This window comes from Molossus molossus, unplaced genomic scaffold (genome assembly GCF_014108415.1).
Source record: "Molossus molossus isolate mMolMol1 unplaced genomic scaffold, mMolMol1.p scaffold_m16_p_18, whole genome shotgun sequence".
Lineage (NCBI taxonomy): Eukaryota > Metazoa > Chordata > Mammalia > Chiroptera > Molossidae > Molossus > Molossus molossus.
Window position 1 is genome coordinate 19,990,549 of NW_023425353.1, and position 18,101 is coordinate 20,008,649.

Consider the following 18,101-nt stretch of genomic DNA (forward strand, 5'->3'; position numbering starts at 1 on the left):
GGAAATTGGGTGAGCAAGGTTGAAAGCAGTCACTGGAAAAAAAGAAAACAGAGCTAATTCAAGTTTATATCCAAATGAATCGAGAATCCTCAATGAACTGCTCATGCTTGGAGCTTGTTCACTGCCTGCCCTTCTCTCTCCTTGGGGACGTCCAGGAGGGCGGGAAGCACCACGTCTGCTTTGCCCACCTGGCACTAGTGCAGCTCCCGGCACAAAGCAATCACCAAGCACAGCTGGAGCTTCGACATACCGATGGAGTCGTCACCTGTGTGCGGAGCCTATGTGATCTGAACACTGAGGGCAAACATGAGCACCCAGTGGACGGAGGCTTCAGGGGTTAGGATGGGCTGTGAAATGCCTCTTCTTGTAGAGCAGAATAGACATTCTTTACTTTCAGCTGTAGCCTTTTGGTCCCATGTAGCTGCACAAACAAGTTGTTCAAAAGGAGCTCTGCTTTACATGACATAGGGAATTTTTGTTGCTGTTGCTGTTAATCCTCACCCGAGGATATTTTTTCATTGATTTTTAGAAAGAGTGGAAGGGAGGGAGAGAGAGAGAAACATCAGTGTCACATCGATCGGTTGCCTCCTGCACAGCCCCAACTGGGGCCAGGGATCCAACCTGCAACACAGGTATGTGCCCTTGACTGGGAATTGAACCCACCATCCTTTGGTCCGCAGGCCAATGCTGAGCCAAACAGGCTAGAGCTGGGAATTCTTTAAAAATATAATAGCATTGCTGCCCAAAGATTCATCATTTGAGGAACAGCTATGTATTAAACTCCTCCTGTGCACTTAATGTTTACTAAGTGTCTCTCAGAATCTAAATCTCCTTGCAAAGGTGCAAGATGGACCGAGTTAACACTGAATCTGCATCCGCAGCTGGGAGTGTTGCAGAGGGCTTCCAGGATGCCCTGCTTCATGTGTAGAGACCTGTGAACAAGATTTCATTACGGAACCATGGAAATGCCACTGTCATCTCAAACGTCCCCTTTCAAGTTCACTGAAAAACCACAACTCTGCCACATGAATCCAAGAATATTAAAGAGATGCTGGATCCTGCCCAACCGGTGTGGCTCCGTGGTTGAGTGTCGACCCATGCATCAAGAGTTCGCTGCTTCGATTCCCAGTCAGGGCACATGCTCAGGTGGCAGGCTCAGTCCCAGGTAGGGGACGTGCAGGAGGCAGCCAATTGCTGTTGTTGATTTTCTCTCTCATCGATGTTTCTTTCTTTCTCTTCCTCTCCCTTCCTTTCTCTCTAAAACAAAAATCAATTTTTAAAAAAAATTTTTAAAGAGAGAGATGCTGGATCCTCCAAAGGCAAGTCAGAGAAGTAAAAGCCTGGTCTAGCCCTGACCTGGTTGACTCAGCAGTTGGAGCGTTGGCTCAGGGACTGAAGGGTCTCAAGTTCAATTTCCAGTCACGGGCACACACTTGGGTTGCAGGTTTGATCCCCAGCCCTGGTTGGGGACATGCAAGAGGCAACTGAACAATGAGTCTTTCTCACATCGATCTCGATCTCAATCTCTCTCTCTGTCTCTGTCTCTCTCTCTCTTTTCCCCTCCCTCCCTTCCACTCTATCTAAAAGTCAATGGAAAAATATTCTCGGGTGAGGATAAAAAAGTAAAAGTAAAAAATAAATAAAAGGTCGGGTCTATGGAAGCGCTAAAATGGCTGATTCAGATATTTTATTCTGATCAGTACCATTTTCTCAACAAACATACTTCAAGTGTTTGTTGTGTATAAAAACTGAGACTCTCAACCTATTTTTAACTAGTCCAGCTTCTTTATTTTTGGTGAAAGTAGCGGCGTCTAACATTTCTGCCGCACAAATCCTGCCATCCTGCAGCAGTGCAGGGGAAGTTCGCTCGACTCTAGGTCTGCAGCAGTCAGCATCCAACTTTCAAGGACCAAGAAATCTGTTTGCTAGGCCTGGCCCAACAGACACCGCTTCATGAGCATATGCAAAAGCATGCTGTCACAGCAAATTTAAGCTAACAAAAGAGGACAATCACCCTCGTCCAAAAAGCGAAATGCCCAAAGCAGAAGCAAGTCCCTACAGCACCTACCCCTACAATCTCTTTCCCTGTCTACCCACACCGTACAGGGTACATACTGAACTGTGCCCAAGCTCCTCAGGGCCATGCATCTGACACAGTATTTACTTGTAAAAGATGGAAGAAGGAAATAGATAACCGTGCCAGGTTGTGAGTGTGTGAGACGCCCCCTGGAGCTGGAGTAGCAAACACAAGCAGAACCCATCATCTGCGGGGCTCGGAGCAGAGAAAGAACAAAAAGAGTTAGAGAAGGAAAAACAGACAGGGACTGAAAGCATACCCTAACGTAACCTTTGCTTATCATCCTAGCTCTTGCTTCCCACAAGGGCTGGGGTACCCTCCCTCCTAGAACCCATGCAATTACTATTCCTGTGAATACTTACTATGTGATGTAGTAACTAGATTCATAGGTACTATGTCTTGGGTAGATCAATGTAGGCTGAGCATGAAAATTCTCTGTGATGATTATTTCCTGAGCCATGATATTTCCCAACACCTATTTAAGGTAGGGAAGAGTTTAAGCACAAGAACTTTCATTGAGTAAAGAATTTTTCCTGCCTGGCTGGTGTGGCCCAGTGGTTGAGCATCAACCCATGCACCAAGAGTTCGATTCCCGGTCAGGGCACATGCCCAGGTTGGGGGCCCAATCCCCAGTGTGGGGCATGCAGGAGGTGGCCAATCAATGTTTCTATCTCTCTCTCCCTCTCCTTTCCTCTCTCTCTAAAAATAAAGAAAAAAAAATTTTTTTAAGAAATTTTTCCTGACTTGAACTCATCCAGCATTCAGAAGATCAGAGCACGTTATCTGCATACTCTAAAACAGCCTTATACGCTGGAGAATTTTTCTATGAAACGAACACACCAACTTTCGGTGCTGAACACTTCTGCGCGTTCCATACTTGGTCAAGAATCGTTCTTTTTTTAAACGCTCGGCAGACTATTGGAAAAGGCCATTCTTTTCAAGTCTGTACCAAGATTATTTTGGAAATCTGGAAAGTGAAGACTTAGAAGTTTACCAAACAGTCTGAAGGGAAGGTAACTGATACCCTTGAAAAGGAGGGACTGCTATTCCCTGTCACATCTATCTATGGGAGCCATAGGTGCCTAAGAAAGGAAACAGACACTCTCTTTTGAACTAATTTATAAACCATAATTTGGTGCTTTCTGGTGCATATAATACTCACTTTGTGTACCTTGAGAATATTTTAAATGGTTTAAAATAAATTAAATGTCTTCTAATTTAGTTGTACCTTTAAAAACTTTCTTACAATAAAAGCGATAATATACTCATCTTGTTTTTATCATTTAATAGAGGGTGACCTCTTTCTCGTGTCATTAAAACAGTCTTAAAAATCTCTGGGTTTGATTTTTCAAAAGTACCTTCAAAAATATCTTTTTTTTTCTTTCGGTGGTACGTTCCCCTAGTGAGAACTGAACCCAGGACTCTCTGGTCTGTAGGCAGATGCTCAACCACTTAGCCAAACTGACCTAGGGAGGTCGAAGAAGAGTTCTGCTGTAGACCAGCTCAGAGAAGGGGAAGCTCTGATGCTGCTGGGTCCCAAGAGAGGGCAGGGGAGGCGAAGGACCTTTGTCTGGGCCTTACTAAGGGCTAGAAACCTTAGCTGGTACCTAAAGGTTTCATTTGGGGTCAGGCTGGAGGCCCGAATAATGATCTGTCTCAGCACCCCTTTTACAGAGGTCACTTGGAGGATGACTTTTCCTCCTGGGTGTCTAGGAGTCCTTCCTTACCATCCCTGTGGACCACAGCACCCTCTGTCCCCTCCCAAGACTGTCCTTTTTTCCCCTGCTTGGTGGCAATGGTGAGTCTCATCTGCCCTGTGCTGTCCTGCTCTGGATGCTGTGGACATGATGCTGGCCGAGGAAGCAGAGGACGTGAGGGACAGAAGCAGCCTCCTGGGGCTCAACTTTCTTCCTCTGTATCATCCTGGGCTTAGGGGGGCCTGGAAAGCACCCCACTTGTGAGAGCTGGAGGCGCCTAGTGCTGCAAGCCTCGCCCCTGGCCACTGGGCCACGCACTGTGTCCACCTTGGTGCCATCTTCCCTGCCATGCGGGCCGTCTGGGCCCTCGCCACCCCCTGTGGGTTGAAGGCCGGGCTCCCAAGCAACACAAACCACTCTTCCCACTACCCCTCCCCAAAAGGGACTTGACTTTCTTTCTGGACTGTTTGTATTAAAACATAGTGGTGTCAAATAAAGCCCCAGAGGAGCCCTGGGCCCCTGTTCGTCTGTGAAGGAAAAAAAAAGGCACTGGCGTCAGGGAAGGAGAAAAATATCTCTTTTAACATCTCCATAATATGCCAGTGAATGTATCATATTTTATTTTGCTATGGTTTCTCCAGCTTTGAACACATGACTAGTATTGTGATCAACAGGATTGCACTTTTCCTTTTGCCCACATTTCTGATTATTCCTTTAAGACAGGGTCCTATGAGGGCAACTACGGTGTCAAAGGCATGAATCACCTGAAGCGTTGACTGTAAATGGTATGTCTCACGTCTTCCTCCAACCACATTTAACACGTGGATTATCTGGAACCCTTTTCCTAATGTTCACCTTCAGTACAGAATCAGGCTGCCTCTGACAAGACTTTCCTTTTGCCATTGATATTTTTAGACTTTAAGCCTATCCCCAAGGAGATGTTAAACATCTGGATGAACTTTTTTAAGGATTTTCAGTATCAATATGGCCTTCTTCTCTCAAAACTCTTTCCAAAATGAGGAGAAAAGGAAACAGAAAGAGAAACTCCATATAAAGTCAGAAAGTGGATGGAGGAAGGATGAATGACCTCACAGAACAGAGAAAGGTCAAACCTGAGGGCATACAAAAGACGGTGCCAGTAAAAGAGAAGCTATCCCCCTCAGTAACCCCGGATGGACTCAGGAGAGAGACGGCAGGGGCGAGGGCCTGGACGGCGGCTCAGTTGGTCAGGGTGTCGTCCTGATACCCCGAGGTTGCAGGTTCCATCCCTGGTCAGCGCACATACAAGAATCAACCAATGAATGCATAAATAAATGGAACAACAAATCAATGTGTCTGTCTCTCTCTCTCTCTGTCTGTCTCTCTGTCTCTCCCCTTTCCACGCTCTAAAATCAATCAATCAATTAAATAAAAACAAAAGGCAGGGGTGCCCTGGCCAGCTTGGCTCAGTGGTAAGAGCATCACCTGCGGACCAGAGAGTCCGGGTTTGACTCCGGCCAAGGGCACGTGCCTTGATTGTGGTTCATCCCCAGCCCTGGTTGGGGTTGTGTGGATGGCAACCAGTTGATGTGTCTCTCTCACATTGATGTTTCTCTCTCTCTCTCTCTCTCTCTCTCTCTCTCTCTCTCTCTCCCTTCCTCCCTCCCTCCCTCGCTCCAGCTCTATCTGAAGATTAATGTAAAAATAGCCTTGGGTGAGGATTTAAAAAAGGAGGCAGGGGTGAGCCAGAAGCAGCAGATAAGCCCCTCAATCTCAACCTCCACTTGGTATATTCAATTGATTCCCTTCCCACCAGAGACAGAAGGTGTAGTCTCTGGAGAACTGAACCATAGAAGATTGACTCAGAGGACATTAAGCCTGGCACAGTAGAGGGGATTTGTTGAAGAACAGAACTACAAACTGGGAGATCGAGTAAAAATCTGCATACTGAACTTGAGAACCTCAGCCATTCCCACTGCATAGCTATAAAGTAACAGCAACCAAGATTCTTACAGCCCGATTCTTACCTGCCTTGGTCAAGAAGTTAGATGATCCTTTATTGGAGAACTGAATCAAAGACCTACAGATGCTGACATTTGGGGGTCCCCAACAAAAAAGCTAGCTGGCCACCCATCCAATTGTCCCATTGTTAAGCTCATCAAACAACTGGCACATATACATTCATTTATTTAGTAAATATTTATGGAGTTACTAACATTTTCTTCTTCTTTTTTTTATCTTCAACCGAGGACATTTTTTCGTTTTTTGTTCAGATAGAGTGGGAGGGAGAGAGAGAGAGAGACAAACATCGATGTGAAAGGGACACATCGAGTGGTTGCCACCCACATGACCCAACCAGGGCCGGGGACAAACTGCAACCGAAGTACATGCCCTTAGCGGGAACCGAACCCAGGTCTCTCTGGAATGCAGGCCGATGCTCTAACCGCCAAGCCAAGCTGGCCAGGGTGAGTTACTACTATATTTTAAGTACAAGAGATTCAGTAGTAAACAAAACAGATAGCAATCCCTATCTTCATACAGTTTCTATTTTAGTAGACAATAATAGACAAAAAATACAACAATTAAGTAAGTGGCATGGTATACGTGGAGGAAAATAAAGTAGCAAAGGGGGATAGAGAGTGCCAGTAGTTCTAAATAAAGTGGTCAGAGGAATAACCTCTGAGAAGCTAACACTTGCACACGACCTAGGAGGTAATGAGCTGTGTGGATACCTGGAAGAAGAGAGTTCCAGGCAGAGGAATGAGGAAGTACAACAGCCCTAAGACTCCTGTGGCTGTGCAGAGTGAATAAGAATGACACCTGTAGAAAATGAGGTCAGAGAGGTAATAGGGAGCCAGATCATGTATGGCCTTGGGAGCCATTTGAGAGAGACAGACTCGAGGTGGCACCCTACGATCCCCAACTTTGGAGGTTTACACCCCTGTGTAATTCCTTCCTCTTGCACATGGATAGGACCTGTGACTGACCAAGAGTACGGTATCAGTGATAGTATGTCACTCTCACGATGATGTCTCATTATGTAAGATTCTGCCTTGCTAGAAGACTCACCTAGTCTCTCTATCTCCCCCTGCTGGCTTGAACAAGCAAGCTTCCCTGAATCCTTCCACTGCAGGAGCTGAGTGCTACCAACAATAACGCAACTTAAAAAATAGGTGCCTTCCTAGCCGAGCCTCCAGAGGAGACCCTAACCCCAGCCAACACCTTCACTGCAGCCTGTGAGACCCTAAGCAGAGGATCCAACTAAGTCGTGCTGGGGCTTCTGAACCACAGAAACTGTGAAATAATAAGTGTGTATGATTTTAAGCCACTAAAGTTATGGCAACTTGTTACACAGCACAGAAGACAAATATATCACTGTACTTGTGATTTTTACTTGGAATAAGATAGGAAGCATAAGAGCATTCGGAGCAGAAGTAATGTAATATGACTTGTATTTTTTAAAGATCACTCTATCCTCTGCTGAGAATAGTCTATAAGGCACAGGTATAAAAACAGGGAGACCACCCTGGCCAGTTTAGCTCCGTGGTTAGAGTGTCGACCTGCAGACCAAAGAGTCCTGGGTTCGATTCCAGCCAAGGGCACATACCTCGGCTGCGGTTCGTCCCTGACCCTGGTTGGGGTCATGCGGGAGACGACCATCGATGTGTCTGTCTCACATCAATGTTGCTCTCTCTCTCTCTTCCTTCTTCCTCTCTTCCTCCCTCCTACTCTATCTGATGGAAAAATATCTTTGGATGAGGATTAAAAAAAAAAACAGGGAGACCAATTAGGAGACTTGCAATAATCTAGGCAAGAGATGATGGCACAGGTGAAGGTAGTGAGAAGTGACAGGATTCAGATATGTTTTGAGAGGCACAAACAGCTCTTTGGACCTCATCCTTAAATATGAATAGACAGCCTAGGATCATCAGACATATGAGAAATGCTAGAAATACTTTTAACATGGTCAGAGAAAATAATAAACAAACAAACAACAACAAAAAAAACTCAGAGAAAACAGATATAACCCAGGGAGCAGGAGAAAATATTAAGAATTCCAGAAAAATTTTAAAAAGATATTTCATCCTTGAAATAACAGAACTACTACATATAAAAGTTTAAAAGTAATAATCCAAGAAAAAAAAACTCTTCAAATTAAATGAAATTTTTAAATCTAGGAAAATCTCCTTTAAAATGTAAGTAAAACAAATAAACAAAAAGGACAATAATATTGAAAAGAAAGGGAAAAAAAAGAAATAATCCTGGAGGTCAAACTTCTAAATAATAATTCCAGAGAGAGAACAAAGAAAATAGTGAGAAGGAAATTATCCAAAAACATTATCCAAAAAAATACAGGAAAATTCCCAAGAATTAAAGGACGCGATCCTGCAGACTGAAAGGCCCACCCACCAAGCAGCCAACACAATGCCTGAAAAACAACACAGACCAGTCAAATTATTCTAAATCTTCAGAACACTGGGGTCAAACTAGAGATCCTGAAACATCACAAAAGAAGAAACAGCTTACCTAGTAAGAACTGGGAGTCAAATGGTATCGGACTGGTTCAACAGCAACACTGAAGCTGGAAGGCACTGGAACAATGCCTTCGGAATTCCAATGTGATGGGAAAATATTTTTTTATCTAGAATTCTACACCCAGAAAACCACGGGTGGAAATATGCATTTTAGAATTTGCAGTTTCTCAAGATTTATCTCCCATACACTCTTTTTTTCAGGAAGCTACTAGAAGACTTATTTCACTAAAATGGAGGAGTAAACCAAGAACGAAGAAAGATAGGAAGGCAAGAATCAGGAGCTAGAACAAGGAGAAAGATGAGATAAAAGGACTTCCCAGCATGAGAGCAAAGAGAGGTCCTAGGAAACCCTGTACTGCTGTCCCGGAGGAGCATGGGTGCAGCGCGGGAGGGAAGGACAGAGGGCTGCTGAAGGGATACCTCCAGGAAAAAAATAGGAAACTGAAAGCTAAACATCTATTATAATAAAGATAATAAATAATGTCTAAAGTGATGACCCAAGAGGTCATAGTATAGAAATATTATTTTTTAAAACTTAGCAAACCTGAAAAACAAAATGGCTTAAAATGTTGAAGGCGGTTGCATCTTAGATCGGGAGAAGCCGTGGGACCACTGATTTTTGTTATTTGTTGTACTTAAATTTTCAAAATATATCAATTTATTCTTTTGCCAGAAGTAAGTGGTGCCCTGGCCAGTGTGGCTCAGTTGGTTGGAGTGTTGTCCCACACAATGAAAGGTTGAGGTTTGATTGCTGGTCAGGTTGCAGGTTCAATTCCCTGTCGAGGTGCATTCAGGAGGCAACTGATCAATATCTCTCTCTCACGGCAATCTCTCTCTCTCTCTCTTTAAAAAAATGAATAAAACATATAAGAAATATTAAGTGGTTTAGCACCCAGAATTTGTGGACATCTTAAGGGGAAAAAAAGCAACAGGCCATGTAAGTAGAGAAGAACCTGTCTTATCACAGATAGAGGAAACATTCACACACACACACCCTTTTTTTTTTTTAAATAGGTCATTTGCAGAAGTAAAATACTTCAATCACAATGGTTAAGGATGTTGTCTTTCCATTCTGACTTCCCTTCTAACTTACTTCTTCTAGAGTTGGGTACCATTGGAGTAGAGGCCATCTGGGGAATCTTGATAAGGGAGAGTTGAATTATGGATATATTTAGTTTTGCTTTATTGGGAAATATTTGCATAGCTCAGATTCACTTCTATGTCGAGTTAGGTTTTTGCTTTTACTTACAGTGTAAGAAAGACTTCTAGGAATGCTTCCACTCTCTATTCTGTTTCTTACCTGGTACCTCTCATGACATAAAAGTACAGAACTAAGGGCACGTCGTGATGTGAACATGTCCTGTGGCACCCAGGCCCAGAAGTATGTGTGCAGTGTAGGAGAAACAAGGTTTGAAATGTGCATAACTAGAAGCTAGTCTATGGAAAATTCTCCTGATCATCACACATGTACAATTGTGAATGTGGGGCAAAGTTTTCACTGATGCCATTACAAAAGAGAAGTCCACTCCTAAAATAAATATACTTGATAATAAAGCCAATATAATTATAAAAACACCATTTTTATCTATTTTTGTGGAAATCATACACAGTAGAATTTGTCATAATTCTTGTCCTGACATGAAATACTGACTTCAGTAGAGATAATATAAATTTATATTAAGCTTCTAAAATGTAAACATCAATGACACACCAGTTAATGAGTATTGTCAATTCGGGAAATACTTAAGATTAGTCACTGTGCAAAAATATTTTTATCTTACAGCTTATATAAAAGAAACTAGAAGTTTTTACAAAATTGATAATGATCCTAAAAATGTACATGATAATCAATAGTGAGCTCTGAAGCTAAAAGAAACTTTCTAAATTATCACTGATAGAAACAAAATTTGATTAACCATATTAAAGGAAAGACTGAATTATCTATAGAAAATTATATTGACTGTCACCCTGTCTGATTTGGCTCAGCAGTAGAGCATCGACCCTCAGACCAAAGAGTCACAGGTTCGATTCCGGCCAAGGGCACGTACCTTGGTTGCAGTTCGGTCCCTGGCCCTGGTCGGGGTCATGCAGGAGGCAACCAATCGATGTGTCTCTCTCACATCGATGTTTCTCTGTCTCTCCTACTCTATTTGAAGATAAATGGGAAAAAAGTATCCTCGGGAGAGAATTTAAAAATAATAATAAATTTTAAAAAGAAAATTATATTCATTGTCATGTAAAAAGATAAAGTAGGCTGCCAAATATTAAGGGGAAAAAGTATTATAAAAGTATATCAGATTGCCAGAACGGGGTGGGGAGGTAAAAGAAGGTAGGGGGGGCGTAAATGGTGATGGAAAGAGACTTGACTTGGGGTATTGAATACACAATACAATATACAGATGATGTATTATAAAATTGTACACCTGGAACCTGTATAATTTTATTAACCAATGTCACCCCAATAAATTCAATAAAATAAATAAAATAAAATCAGTAAGAACTTTTTTTTAAGTATATCAGAGTGTTAATTACTAAAAAATGTATATATATTAGGTGTTTATGATACTTACCAGTTTGTGGTACTTATCAGCTTTTAATATTACTGTATTTTGGCCCTGGCTGGTTTAGCTCAGCAGAGTGCCGGCCCACAGAACAGAGAGTCTTGGGTTCGATTCCCACTAAGGGCACGTACCTTGGTTGCAGTTTGTCCCCGGTCCCAATTGGGGTTGTGTAGGTGGCAACCACTTGATCTGTCTCTCTCACGTCGATGTTTCTCTCTCTCTCTTTCTCCCTTTCTCCTTCCCACTCTATCTGAGGATAAATGCAAAAATGTCCTCAGATGAGGATTAAAAATAATAAAATATTGTTGTATTTTGTTGCAATTTTTTTCCTCAGTGTAAATACCTAATTTTGTATTTGATATTTTGTTTTAAAAAAGGGGCCCCCAAATTGAAGGAGTTTAGTACCTCACAATAACTGGATCTGCCCTTGGTATAGCCTCTAGAGACTTAGAATATCACTTCATTCAGCAATCCTCAAGGGAGGTAGTACTGCCTGCCCCATCTCCTGCAAGTGTGTTTCGGAAATTGTGGTGGGTGTTTTTGTTGTTCTCCCAATAATTTGGAGAGAATCCACTAGCATTTGGTGGGTGGTGGTGAGGGATACTCAACATCCCGCAGTGAGGAGGAGAGCCCCACCCACACAGAATTGTCTCACTTACTCTTTGACCTTCCAACATCCAGCCCGTCAATCACATAAGTGAATAACAGATATTTAACTATCTGAGCCTAGAACAAAACTCCCTTCTATATATAAGCACATGGTATTTGGGGAGCACAGTTTAAATATATACTTTTTTTTTTTTTTAATAAAAGCAAATAGGAAGAGAAGATCACACTTTATTTTGTTTGGAACTTTACCAAGAAATGTTCACCATTTCAGAAATTCACATTACTGACAGCAATGCCACTAGTTGTATTTGATGGCCAATCAAAATGATAAATGAGGGCCAATACCACACACTCACAGTTGTAACGTTTGTAGCTGTCACATTTATGGTGATTCTATATATAGCTGCAAACATCTCGCTCCTTTAATATGCTGTCTGGTGTAGGTGGGACTGAGCATTCACATTTTGAAATACATATTGTTTTAGGTAAAATACTTTCCTTTTATTTCTCTATTATATGACAGTTAAGGTACTGTATAGATTTTTCAATTATGTATATAGGTAACATGTTATGTTTGAATTTCATTTCAAAATAGTAAAAGAGGAGCCTATGAAAGGGAAGCCATTGATATGGCTGATGTGGCTAAAAACTACTGATTAAATTGAACTACCTTATTTTGTAAGTTAAAAAACTGAGAATCCATTCAATTTGTCCAGGGCACAAAGTCTGTCAATAATAGTGCTTGGACCCGAACCCAGGACCCCCCCTTCCTCAGGGGCCATAAACGCTGGACCATGCAACTATCACTAAGAAGCTGACCCTTACTGAAATAGGAATGCTACAGAGAAGAGAAAATAAGTTACCGTTCAACATTAACACCTCGGTTTGACTGGTATGATCTTATTTTTTCTAGATATCCCAGAAGCTTAGAGAGACTTCCTGCCCGGGTCAGACACTGAGTGTCAAAGAGGAGAAGGATGTGAAAAAAAGAATGTGGAGAGAAACAGTGATCCAAAAACGCCAAAGACAAACTTCCTCAGCATCGCTCTTTTGCCAAGTGTTAATCCCGAGGGTAATCCTACCAGAGAGGACATTTCATTTGCCATCTGACCTGACAGTGTCGGTGCCATGGCCAGTGATTCTACCTCTGCAGAGTCTCGGCATGTGTCTGACCCAGGGTGCCGGGAGGGGAGGTAATATCACTGGTCACAGGCGCTGTCCTCGAAGGACTGCCATCGCTGTGACGTGTGAGAGGCCTCTTGTGTAAATGGGCTTAATTCCAACTGAATCCCTTGAGTCAGGCTCGAAACATTAATTTCCTGGGTGTACAGGATCTCGCCTGGGCTGAAGTGCAAAAAGCAGCTGATTTACCCAAATAGCCTAAAAATTCACCCAGAAAAAGGAAGAATCTAAGGATTAACAATGAGGATGAAGAGGAGACTAGATCCATTCAAGCACGAATTGCTTAATTCTGACACATTTTCATGAATCAGGAAAACTAACCACAAAATTAGCGTTAGTAGAGAATATTCAATATACTCGTGTCTAAAACCAAATTCATGTCCCTCTACCACCACCACCCAAAACTGGAGTTTTCTTCTGACTTCCTGGTTTCCTTCAGACCACTATTCCTAGAAGCTCAAAACCTCGTGTTCGGACTGTTCCTGCTCCCTCACTCTTACGTTCAATCAGTTGCTAGATGTCCTCTGAGATTTTCTTGTATCCCCGTTTCATACTCTTTCTGCTGCTAGTTTAAGTGTCATCCCTATGTACCCACATTACCATAGGCCCTGCCTAGCCTCTCTCTTTTCTCCGTTCATCTTGCCAGGAAATGTTCCTAAAGTGAACACCAATATATTATTGCATTTAGGTAGTAATTTGCTTGTTGTTTCTTTTATTCATGCATCAAATACATATGCTATTATGTGCCAGGCAATGGAAATACAGCGGTGTGTTGCAGCCCCCCTCAAGGAGCTTACTATCTGGGGATAGATACTGAAAACTCAGCAAGCATTAGACTTCAGAGTTGTAGGTGGTATGGCAGGGTGACCGTGGGGGAGGGGGACTCACAGGACCAATGTCCAACTCAGTCAGTAGGAGACAGGGAAGACTTCAGGAAGACGTGTTAGGTGAAACTGCAAGAATAAGTCAGGGCTCATCATAAATAAAGAGATGAGAGAGAAGGTGAAGACACAAGGCACTAGGCCAGGGACCGCTTAGTAAATTTCAAATAGCTCATCATTTCAGTTGGTGTTTACCTGCCAGGAGTGGGGATGTGTAAGGAATGAGGCTAGAAAAACTGGTGAAGGGCAGATCAAGGGCATTATAAACTGCTGAAACTCTTCAAAGACTTACCAAATGCAATGCCATTCCCTCATTCTGGCACTCAAGGCTCTATCCAAGGTGACTCAGCCTACTTCCTACTCCTCTGTCTCTCTTGCTAGCCTTTTATGCTGACACTGCTGTTGTGTGACATGGTTTACTTCCCTCTTCCTCATAGCTGGGCCCCTCCACCTGTGACTTTGGTTCTTAACACACGCGCGCGCACGCGCACGCACACACACACACACACACACCACACCAAAGGTGGGCCTCGCTTTAAGAAAATTCAATATTATGCCCTGGCCGGTTTGGCTCAGCGGTTAGAGCGTCCGCCTGCGGTCCGGAGAGACCCGGGTTCGGTTCCCGCTAAGGGCATGTACCTCGGTTGCAGTTTGTCCCCGGCCCTGGTTGGTTGTGCGGGTGGCGACCACTCGATGTGTCCCTTTCACATCGATGTTTCCCTCTCTCTCTCTTCCTCTATCTCCCTCCCACTCTGTCTGTACAAAAAATGGAAAAATGTCCTCGGATGAGGATTAAAAAAAAGAAAATTCAATATTTGAAATCCAGGAGTGATAAAGAGAGAGACTATATTATTCTTCAATAAACAAAAAAACTAATCACAATGATTTTAAGTAGTAGTTCCTTTTGGATACTGTAGTGGTAGTTTATACACTATGAACTGCTTTACAAAGTGCCTGAGCTGAGGTAGAAAAATGTTTAAAGTTTAAAATGTAAGGAATCAAGTGTGAAGCAAAGGCAAATTAGAAATGAAGACAGTCATCTTTTTTTTCTGAATGGGAATCAAGAAAAGAGTCACATTCAGTATATTGAAATTCATTTTCACATTTTTTAGAAATGTATTTCTTGCAAAGTAATATACACTAAATGACTAATTAATACCTTCATTTGATGAACACTTATTGGATATACCATGTGCCAGGAAGTACACCATGGGGACAGAGCCTTGACTAGGTGGGCTTTCTGAGTGTACTATTTGGTGGGAAAATAGTTCCATGTCAGAAATACAGCAGGTTCTCACACTGGCCTTGGCATCCTGTAAGGGTCAGGAAGAGCCATTTCAGATTAGATGGTAAACTCATAGGGGGGCAGTGGGCAAAAAAAAGTATCCGAAGTCAAGGTTCCCATCCTGATTATGCCAGTAAGTCACTTTATGGTCTTAGGGCATGACACAGCTACACTGCAAGTCTCAGTTCTCCCACCTCTAATGTGAGGGAGTGGATCAGGTGATGCTAAAGACCCTTTAATCCAATCTCAGTCAAAACTGAGAGTAATTATCAGAGGCTTGGTATTGAACAGTTGGTAAACCAGTGAATTATGCAAGTTACTCAGCGTGATCACTGGAGTGTGGAAAGGGCTAATGATCTTTTGTCGATGTGATTATGTATGTACACATTACGGAACATGAGCATGATGGTTATCTTCAAGAATCAGTACCGCCTATAGATGTGACCTGGTTCAGCTTCCCAAAAGCTGGGTGGTTGGTTTGGGGAAAGTAACATGATAGACATTTTAGAGATGAAGAAACTAAAACACTGCAAAGTTAAATGCCTGAGATGGTGCCATACATCCATGTAAAATGGTAAATAATTGTTTAATATGAGATTTTTTTACATGAGATTGTTTACAGTTGTTCTCTAATCAGTCACTACTGTCTCCCAATAAGCAGTTTATCAAGAACTCACATGGACTCCAGACCGTGCTCATCACCCACCACTGCCCAGCGTCGGATCATCTATTTGCTTGGTCTGCCGCCCCCACTAAAGGGTAAGAGCCATGTGGGCAGAAACTTCATCCCATCCCACTCTTTCTATCTCCAGTACTTGAACTAGGCCTGATATAGAATAAGCACTTAATAAATATAGTTGAGCCCTGGCTGGTTTGGCTCAGCGGTTAGACCATCAGCCCGCGGACCGGAGAGTCCCGGGTCCGGTTCCCGCTAGGGGCACGTGCCTCGGTTGCGGTTTGCCCCTGCCCCAGTTGGGGTTGTGTGGGTGGCAGCCACTCAATGTGTGTCTCTCACATCAATGTTTCTCTCTCTCTCTTCCCCCCTCTCCCTCCGGCTCTATCTGAAGATAAATGCAAAAATGTCCTCGGGTGAGGATAAAAATAAATAAATAAATAAATAAATAAATAAATAAATAAATAAATAAATAAATAAATTGTTGATTTGGTGGGTGGATATTAAGTGTTCTGAGAGAGACAGGCAACATATTTCCTCAACTCTAAAGGAAATTTTCATGGGGCACTTAGGACTGCTGAACACTATAGACTAATGTCTAAGCAAGAACCAAATTATTTAACCTAGATTCATGCTGTGACGTTGAGAACATAGAGTAAAATGATCAGTAAATGCTATTGTGATTGGAGAAGTTTCCCAACGAACCAGACTCAAAAAGCAATGAGCAAAGGCCGATGAAAATGGCACATGAGAAGACGGACTTCAGGAGAGTTTCTTTTGGGCAAGAAAATGAGAAGTTGAGCCCTGGCCGGTTTGCTCAGTGGTTAAAGCGTCAGTCTGCGGACTAGAGACCAGGTTTGGTTCCTGCTAAGGGCATGGACCTCAGTTGCAGTTTGTCCCCGGCCCGGTTGGAGGCAGCCAGTCAATGTGTCTCTCTCACATCAATGTTTCTCTCTCTCTCTTCCTCCTTCTCTCCCTCCTGCTCTATCTGAAGATACATGCAAAAATATCCTCAGGTGAGGATTTTAAAAAAAAGAAAATGAGAAGTTGAAAGGGCAGATGAACCACAGTTTATGAAAGATCTCCAAGAGAAACGAAGGGCTCAGACTTGATGTGATGGAACTAGGAAGGCCAGAAATAACAAGATAGAAACCTTGCCTCCCAGATGAGATTGTAGCAACTTTCCTCTTCTTGGGTCCTCAACAAACAATGACCAGGGTTGGTCATACATACAGCAGTTGTTTAATTAGCACTTCTGATTAATAGAATTCCAGTGAAAAAAAAAAGCGGTCTTCTATCAATCCTTTGTTACTCATAGAGCCCACAGGGAAGGGGCAATTGCATAAATTTTATTTCCTACCCATCTTTTGCGCCCTTTTTCATGTGTACTGCTGTTTACAGTCCAGGGGAAAAAATGTATTACCAACTAAGTCATTGCCTCATTAGGAAGAAGGGTCTGATCTGAAACCAATTTTTCAGAACAATGACTTGTTAAGTGCTGGAAAATGCAGTGTTTAGTCATGGAGAAAATAAAGACAGATTCACCATGCAATTTGGTGGGGTTTTTTAAATACTAAGAGATGAGGATTTTAGCAAGTGAAGGGAAACAGCCCATTATCCTGTCTCTGCTCCTTCACAAAGAGAAACAGGACATGCTTCTTAGTGCACAAGCAGAGAAGCTTCTTTCTCCCTCACTCACCATATTTTCTTACTTAAAATTCAGAATGAATGTTGGCCTTGTAAGAAGGCGGAAAAGCTCAGACAGGAAGACAGGCAAAGCTCAAAACAAATCTCTTTGTGAAGGACAAAGTAGGTGAGCAATTTCAGGGGAGGGTGTGCGGTGAGCACGGTCCTCCAAGCTGCCGGTGGCGGCCGAGGCCTCCAAGGAGGGCACTGGTCCCGATGTTGAGAGAAGGGGTGAGATCCAGAGAGTGGGAAATCACCTGCGAACATCAAAGTGCAATGGACCGAAGGTGATGCCAGTTTTACTTAAGGAGGAACTCAGAATAATTCAGTGGGACTAACTTCCATTCTACCACTTATATGGTCTCTGAAAGATAAATGGATAGAAAATGGAAAGTATTTGACTCCATCCATTAAGAAGATCGCTAGAGGAAGGACAGTGGCAGAATATTAATGTGACAATATTGTTTTAGCATGAAATAGAAAATACCCCAAGGTACTTTGTTCCATGGCCCTGAGTGCATAGTTCAGGGCTCATTTCCTCTGTAAACGAGCTTTCCCTCTGCTCCTGGCTGCAGATTTGAACCATAATGCCAACAAGTCAGTCAGCACATGTGTACCATGCGTCACAAGGGAGAACAGAGCAATGAATGGGAGTAGCTCTACTCAAATGTATGTCCACTTATGGAGAAAATATCTAAAACGTAGGTTTAAACTATGTCCATCACATCAGATTCTTATCTTAAAATGTAACATAAGCTGAAGCAAGCAGAAGACATCCCTGAGATGGGGCAGGCTTTCCAGAGTTCCAAACTCTTGCTACTTCTTTGTCTCAAGCAGACCCATCCTGGTCTTGTTGCAGAGGATTATAGAAACGCAGGCTTTCGGGGCAGAGCCCTAACCATTTAATATCTCATTCCCTCCTCTTCCCTCCTCTTC